General features: G+C 35.0%; 1 pseudogene; it reads right to left on the bottom strand.

Moving 5' to 3' along the window:
- Positions 1 to 1706: 1706 nt before the first annotated feature.
- On the bottom strand, positions 1707 to 7156 carry LOC131053062 (cell division control protein 48 homolog D-like; annotated as a pseudogene).
- Between the last annotated feature and the right edge of the window lie 899 nt (positions 7157 to 8055).

The following is an 8055-nucleotide window of genomic DNA, read 5'->3' as shown; positions in this document are numbered from 1 at the left end:
ATGGTCTTTGTGTGCAAATATTAAGCTTCAAGATTCAAAATCGTTGAAAGCTAACTTGGAGTTCTTCATGTTTGATCAAGAAAAATTAGAAGTGTTAAATCCAAGTGCACTTGTTCTAAATCTCTCTCGTTATTGCATTTCAATTGAATCATAGACTTTGCACGCATTAATTTCATGCCACCATAACTTCATAACACTTTAGCTTCATGTTCTTTATGAAGGGTCTCTCACAGCCACATGGTGATGTGGATTTTGATACACCAATATACTTGTAAGTTGTGAAACCTTCAATTTGAAATGATAAAGGGTCCCCTTCTTGAAAGGTGGCTAGTCTAAAATGTCATTCATCAAACCATTAAGAAGTTATACCTGTAAGTTGTGAAACCTTCAATTTGAAATGATAAAGGGTCCCCTTCTTGAAAGGTGGCTAGTCTAAAATGTCATTCATCAAACCATTAAGAAGTTGGTTAAAATCCTGAACTAGAGAGTGCTTTGGTTGAGTCATCCATAAGGAGCTCCATGAAGTGCTTAACAGTTAGTAATTTGAAATAGGAGTTCCCTTAGTGATTTTCATCATTAAGCCATGTAAACAACATATTTCAATTAGTTCATTTTAAGTGTGATGAATCTATCTTTCTACAATTGTTAATCAGCATCGACTTTGTTTAAGTTCACTTATTAAAATGTTAAAATTGGAAATATTCATTAAATTTATTATTACTGATTCTAATTTATCAATTAAAACTATTATTTGTGTAAGTTTTGATTAATTTTAACAAATATTCACACAAAGGAAGTAATAGTGATTATTTTTACAAAAATCATGATTTAATTATGGATTTTGCATTTACTTGTATGTCAAAACTTGTTTATTCCATCATAATCAAATTCTAAAATTAGAACGGCATTAACATATAAGAATTTTATTGTCAAAAGTCAAAAAAAAAAAAATTTAATTCGGTTGCTAATATTTTAAAACCTTAAAATCAAAATTTATATGGTCAATTACATGCTTAATTTGTTCTCTTTTTAACAATTTTGATATTTGTTAAAAAAAATTAAAATCAAAAGTAAAAAATGAATTAATTTAAATTCAACATTAAAACTAATATAGACCTTAGATCATCTTAAGCAAAAACTCGAAAAAAAAAGAAAAGAGGAAAGGTCAAAGAATGGAAAAAATAAAAATCCGAACTTGAATCCTTTCCTATCTATACATTATTTAATGAATGGATGAGCGAAAGCCAATTTCTATCTAAATCTATTTCTACGACATGAGAATGTGCAATCTTTGAAGGGAAATGTGCAAACATGTATAGTCAACAGTCATCAACCAAACTTTAATGGTATAAATATGCCATCAATCTTTATCAACATTCATTGAATTAAATGTGCTAGTTTAAATGAAACTAAATTAGTTTCAAAAGTTAGAAAAAACCATTAAATGGGGTAAAAAAAATTTAAAAATAGAACAAAATCATTCATGAGTCAAGGTGTTCACAAACACAAATAAGTTTTCCAATGAGTGCAAACGAACAATTCAATAATTATAAATAAGAAATATAGATTAAAAAAAGGCAAAGAGTGCTTTCCTCCAAATTATCACAAAAGTACAAATGAGTCTTCTAAAATAATTAATCACAAATAGACACTTGAAATTTTTGCACTTTCCCTCAATGTAATTCAAAAATAAATTCCAATTTAAAATAGCCCTGCATATTCAATTTCACACTCTAAATTAATGTTTCTTATCCATCATATAATGTTAATTTAATCGAGCAGAGAAATCGGCAAATGCCTACATCCACTCTCAAGTAGGGAATTATCTTATTACCCAAGTATCCAAATACATAGTACATAGACTGCACACAAATATTTATACATTCATATTTAGGAATGAATCGAAGAGTCTAGAGAAGTTGAATGGCCATGTGACCGTTGGGCTTCATATACCCAACAATCTCCCTCGTGAAGTCCAACCGACACAGCTATGCATTGTGGCATCCCCTGCTTTCCATTTCGAAACTTACAAAACAAGGCCCAACAAAAATTTTAACTTGGCTAAACTTTGTTCACGAACACTACGAACTAAACTTCTCCAAAGCATGTCAAATTGAAAAAAACTTAACCACTGAGCAAACTTAACCAAGCATCTTCTCTTGCAACTTTTATCAGCACAAACTCGCCCATAAATCCATAATCAAAAACTCCACTATCTGCAGGTGGATATATAATCCTTCATCAGAGTCTCCTACTCGTGTGCTCCCCCGTAATAAAAAATCTAAAAAACCTGTCATCTTTCGTAGACACCATGGGATCTACCACATCGTGTGAAAGAATAACAACAACAAAAAACCTAATTTTGTATGAGAATTGCATAGCTAGGCTCGATTTCATCCTTGTAATCAAAAAACAGAATCACAATATAATGCTCAGAACTCATCTGTCCATCAACAGGAAATCTTTCATACCATGCCAATTCCCCATAAAATTCTTCAACTTCGGAGACTATATCCAATTTCCTCCGTTCCTGGCCTTGCTCAGCCAAAACTTCCTCCCTCGGCCTTGCTACTCCAGATGACAAGAAAACAAGTGGACCATTTTGGTTTCCATCGCTCTGAACTTGCCCTGGAGTGCCATTTGAAGATTCTTCGTAGCTAATGCCATCGGTTCCTCTGGAAGGCCTACCTACAGGGGCAACAACACACCCACCACGTCCATAGCCAACATCATCATAACCTATTTCATCTAATCTATCTTCATCCTCCCGTTTTACGGGCTCCCCCTCACAGAAAATTTCAGTATCTGGAGAAACAACACAATATTCCCCAGGGTTTGTGTCAATTACCTTAAACTCTACACACGCATTACACCTCTTACAAGGAAAAAATCCCCTTTTCTTACTGGACGATAAGCTTCCAAGAAATAGGGCTTTAAATAGGCATCAAACAAATTTCCAATGAGACCCCCGATGGTATCATCAATGGGAAGAATATGCATGCACTTGATGTACTTGACATCGAGACATTGGTGGACAGAAACCACGTCTCCCAAACGAGCCCTCGGATTCGACTGCACGACTTTGTTCATTCTAATCTTGGGCTCTTCGCAAGTCTCGTCTGCCAGGACAATACAGATCGTATCCTTCCTCTTCTTTCCCTTTATAAGGATTGTGTCTCCACTGAACAATTGTAACTTTTCCATGGTTTCTCGGTGCAGGCAAACAACCGAGTTATCATCGTTAATGGCTTCATCCACAACCAGCCGACTCGCCGCCTCCTTTCGCTCCAAAATTGTTGTGCTAAAATCCCTTTTCATTCCTTTTGATTCTGAAGATTCCCCTTCTCTGAGCAGTGCTTCGTAAGTTAGCGCGCTATTCAGAGATATTACCGTGCACCTCTCCATACAGGACAAAATTCGAAACAGCTCTAGGGCTGCTCCTCGCAGTTTCTCAGCCACCAAAATCGTGCGCTTCGCTTGCTTACTCACCATCGTCTCTATCTGAGAATATTCCAGTTCATCGAGCTCTCCCGAACGAACAAGCTTTACTGCCGTCTGAATTTCCTGCAACGTAATGGTAGGCTTTTCCTTGTCCTTTCGTTCTCCTTCTTTAGTCATAACCTTTGCTAGTGACTTCTCTGCAAAAGGCTTCTTTTTGGCGACAGGCTTTTCCTCTGGTTCTTGACCTGCAGAAACCTGTGGCAGAACAACCTACAAATTAGTACTTCCTATCGCACCATGCATATTTGCATTATTTCTCACCACTTTCTGCAAATCCTGCACCGTCACAACTTGAGGATGATTCAAAACAGAGCTCGAAACAGACTTGATCTGTGGCAACTTTCCCACCACATCACTAGGCTCATAATCTTCAGTCTGGTTAGAGATTGGAGACTCAACATGATGTTTTTGCCGTGGCCTGCAATCATCATCTATATCGTGATCACGAAGCTTTCTATTTACAGAAGTAGCTCCCCCTGCATCAATCATAATTTGATCAAAACTTCTTTCATCCTGTACTTCATCATCCAATTCCATAGGATCCTGTACTTCGTCATCCAATTCCATAGGCTCATATTCTTCTAGGAAATTGTCTGGACAAAGGTCTTCTCCCTCTTCACCTTCTTCATCACTTGATTCATTGTCATCAATATCAACTTCTACCACATCTAATAGGGACTGGGTTGAGTTGCTATGTCTCCAACTTCCAGCCATAGAGCTATGAGGAGTTTCAATGAGATTCGAACTCCGACCCTTTGATAGAATTTTATCAGCCTTAACTTGGGCATTTGTCAATTGTTCCTCAACATCCTTCAGCTTGGCCTAAAGCTTAGTTTCTCTCAAAAGAGCATTCTGGAGATCTTCTTGAAGAGCAAATAGCTTGGTTTGTGTATTGCTATGATGATTTTCTAGAGCTATTACGAGATTCTCCAACTCAAGATGCCTATCAATCGGTATATCTTCAAGCTTGTTGCAACTATTTACTCTTGGTTCATTTAAGCTTTTCATCAATTCTTTTTCCCATATAATTCTCGAAGTCTCAACCTCCAAAATTCTTGCCAAGGAATCCTCCATATAATACAATAAATCGGTGAGTAAGAAATTCTCCTCCTTTAGTCTCATAATGTTTTCCTCTTGATATTTTTCGACATCATATGTTTCATCTTCTTCAAGCTCCTCTTCACTCGCCTCACCATCCTCTTCTTCAGCCGAATCTTCCTCATCTTTCCAGCCATCCCACCAATGTACATGGCGTTTCATTTCAGCTTCCATTTGCATAACATTACTCTCTACTCAAAACAACCTCAGCGTTGATACCAATTGTTAATTTAATCGAGTAGAGAAAAACATATAATAATCAACACAAAACAGCAGAAAGCAAACAACACAAACAAAAACACGAAACAAGAATTTATAGTGGTTCGGCAAATGCCTACATCCACTCTCAAGTAGGGAATTATCTTATTAACCAAATATCCAAATACACAGTACATAGACTGCACACATATATTTATATATTCATATTCAGGTATGAATCGAGGAGTCTGGAGAAGTCGAATGGTCATGTGACCGTTGGGCTTCATATACCCAACATATAATTCATTCTACAACAAGCTACAGTCTGGAAAAGTCGAATGGTCATGTGACCGTTTGGCTTCATATACCCAACATATAATTCATTATACAACAAGCTACAGTCTGGAGAAGTTGAATGGTCATGTGACCGTTGGGCTGCATATACCCAACATATAATTCATTCTACAACAAGCTACAGCTTCGAAATGATCCTCTATAAACTGTGTGCATATTTACATAGATTCAGCCATAAAACCTCCTACTCAAAATTCAAGAAGCTAGAAATTAAGGAAAATGGGAAATCCAACATATACTGACCTTAAAATTAATCAGTGCAACCATTTTAGCTTATGGATTTCCACTTAAATGGCTATTTTCTGAGATAAACAATCGAAAACAAAGACTATAGCAAGAGTTTGTAAACTGAAAGACCATTGGATCACAATGCATATTTGATTTGGTTCAATAATCCCTCAAATTACTTAAAGTTGGTTCTTTAGTACCAAATCCTACAGATTCCCTTACACTACCGAATAGCAATCTAATTGCATATGTTCTTATATGGTATTCTAAGGGTTTTGCCAAAAGTTCTATCATTTAATAAAATCTTCCATCAGCTAGATAAGCATCAACACCCTTGGCCTATAGGTTCTGCTCCAAGTCTCGTATACCTGAGTTAAGACTGAGGATTTCTATCGCTTTTGCCACCCAAGCTGTAACAACTTCCCCTTATGACTGAAATTGTATCTGCCCTGTTTTCTCTTAACATATCTGGAAACCAACCTTGAAGTTTTTTACATTCACTTCTTGTTTGAAAATATTCTCTATCATTGGTGTCTTTTGATTTCCCCTAGATAAACCATTTCTTGATCACATTCCTTTCCGTCTCATTTCCATCAAAGGCCTAGCATCTGTGCTTGACTCTTATTCCCCCTTCCTTTGCCTCTACTGCTATATAGGATATAATAATGGTATGTTAGTGCAAACAATATTCCATAGAACATCATTGAAGCTTAAAGAGTGGATTAGGTTGCCAAAAATACCTTTAAATGCACCTTCATTAGCCTATGTATATTTTTTTTTTAAGAAAAGCATATAAATGTACAACTGCTACTATTATTATCTCTACACGCAGAACGAAGTTCTGAACATCAGCAGTCTCTTCTAATAATTCCTAACTTAGTTTTTAGGAAAACTAGCACTCTAATTAATAATAAGAGATTTTTATAATCTATGATATAAATAATGTTGTTTTTGGATTAAATTGTGTTTAATGTTTTGTATCAGCATTTTGGATCACATTCCATAATCTTTTTTGTATGTTTTGGCTCTATATCATTCTGATGATAGATCACAGAATGTAATCCGAAATGTTGATTCAAAAAGCTATACAAAATTTAATCTAGAAACAATATTATCTATAACACTCTAATGCCAAAAATATAATACTGTGTAGATGATTGTCCCATATAAGTAACCTTGTTTTGTAGCAGAATTCCCATCCTTAAACATTCCTTTTGCATATAATACAAACGCAATCACTACACGAGTTGGTTTCAGAATGACAGACTGTAAACCCCTTGCTTGCACTGTTTTATGAAATGCTCATCAAGAGGCACAGAAAGAAGACAGCATGTAATTAGAAAAAATGTAGGATAATGATCTTAAGTTCTTAACATCTGCAGGCATAACGTTTAAATGAAGTGGCAAGGAGAGGGGCGAGACTCCTGCTATTAAAATCTTTTAACAAAAATGTATTTTAATTTAAAAGTTTAGATGAAATGGGAAGGAGAGGGGTGAGACTCCTGTTATTAAAATCTTCACATCTGCAGGCATAACGTTAGATGAAGTGGGAAGGAGAGAGGCAAGACTCTGCTATTAAAATCTTTTAACAAAAATATATTTTAAGTTAAAATTTAGATGAAATGGGAAGGAGAGGGGTGAGATTCCTGTTATTAAAATCTTGTGAAAAAATGTATTTTAATTTTTGAAATTAATTTTTTGTTAAAATTTTGAGTTATGAAAATGATTAGTTTAAATTTTCATTGCTAATATTTTTATATTCAAGCATTTGTTAACAAAAAGCAACTAAATGAGATTATCGATAACAAAATGAGATACACCCATAAAATAGATGAAATCAACCAATACAAAGTTATAATACAAAGATTGTGACAAAGTGCAACAAACTAGTAAAGTAAAAGTGCAGTGAAAACTAAAAGCCATTTCACAAAGATAAGACAGCCAATGATAAAATATGGCAAACAAGCTCAATTGGTGAACTAAACATGTGCAGCAATAGTGTAATAAAAAATACCAAAGCATAACCAAATGCAATGTGTTGAGATATGATGAAGATGAATGGTGACAAGATGTGATAAGCAAACAAGTGAAATGTAACTTGCAATGACATAAAACCAAAAGACCAAAAATGTAAACATCAAAACAACTAGTCACATGTGAATAGAAAGACGTCAATAGGATGGCTCATATTAGTCAAAAAGAAGGGTCCCCAATTCTCACAAGAATAAGAGGTGTGTTATAACCCTATACAAAACCACCCATACTACTTTTCCCTCATAGAAGTCAAAAAGAAGGGTCCCCAATTCTCACAAGAATAAGAGGTGTGTTATAACCCTATACAAAACCACCCATACTACTTTTCCCTTGACTCTGTAGACCTCTTTTTCTTTTTACATTTACTTTTGATCATTGACATCAAGATTAAGCAATTGAGCAATTGTTGTTAATGCCTATTTCAAATTCTAGTTAAATTCTACTCATAAAAATGTATGCTTGTGAATTTCAATATGAGGACTTGATACAAGGAGAATGTTTTATCATTCTTATCTATATCCTCATATTCACATCCATGTTGACCACTTATTTATTTTGACATACATGATTCATGGTGTTCACAAGTAAGTGAGAGTGGGTAAAATGTGAGAGTGACAAGTTTATATGTCTTATAATTTTTCC

Source organism: Cryptomeria japonica, chromosome 9 (assembly GCF_030272615.1).
Source record: "Cryptomeria japonica chromosome 9, Sugi_1.0, whole genome shotgun sequence".
Classification (NCBI taxonomy): Eukaryota; Viridiplantae; Streptophyta; class Pinopsida; order Cupressales; family Cupressaceae; genus Cryptomeria; species Cryptomeria japonica.
The sequence above is the reverse complement of the archived record's forward strand: the minus strand, read 5'-3'. Positions and strand labels throughout refer to the sequence as shown.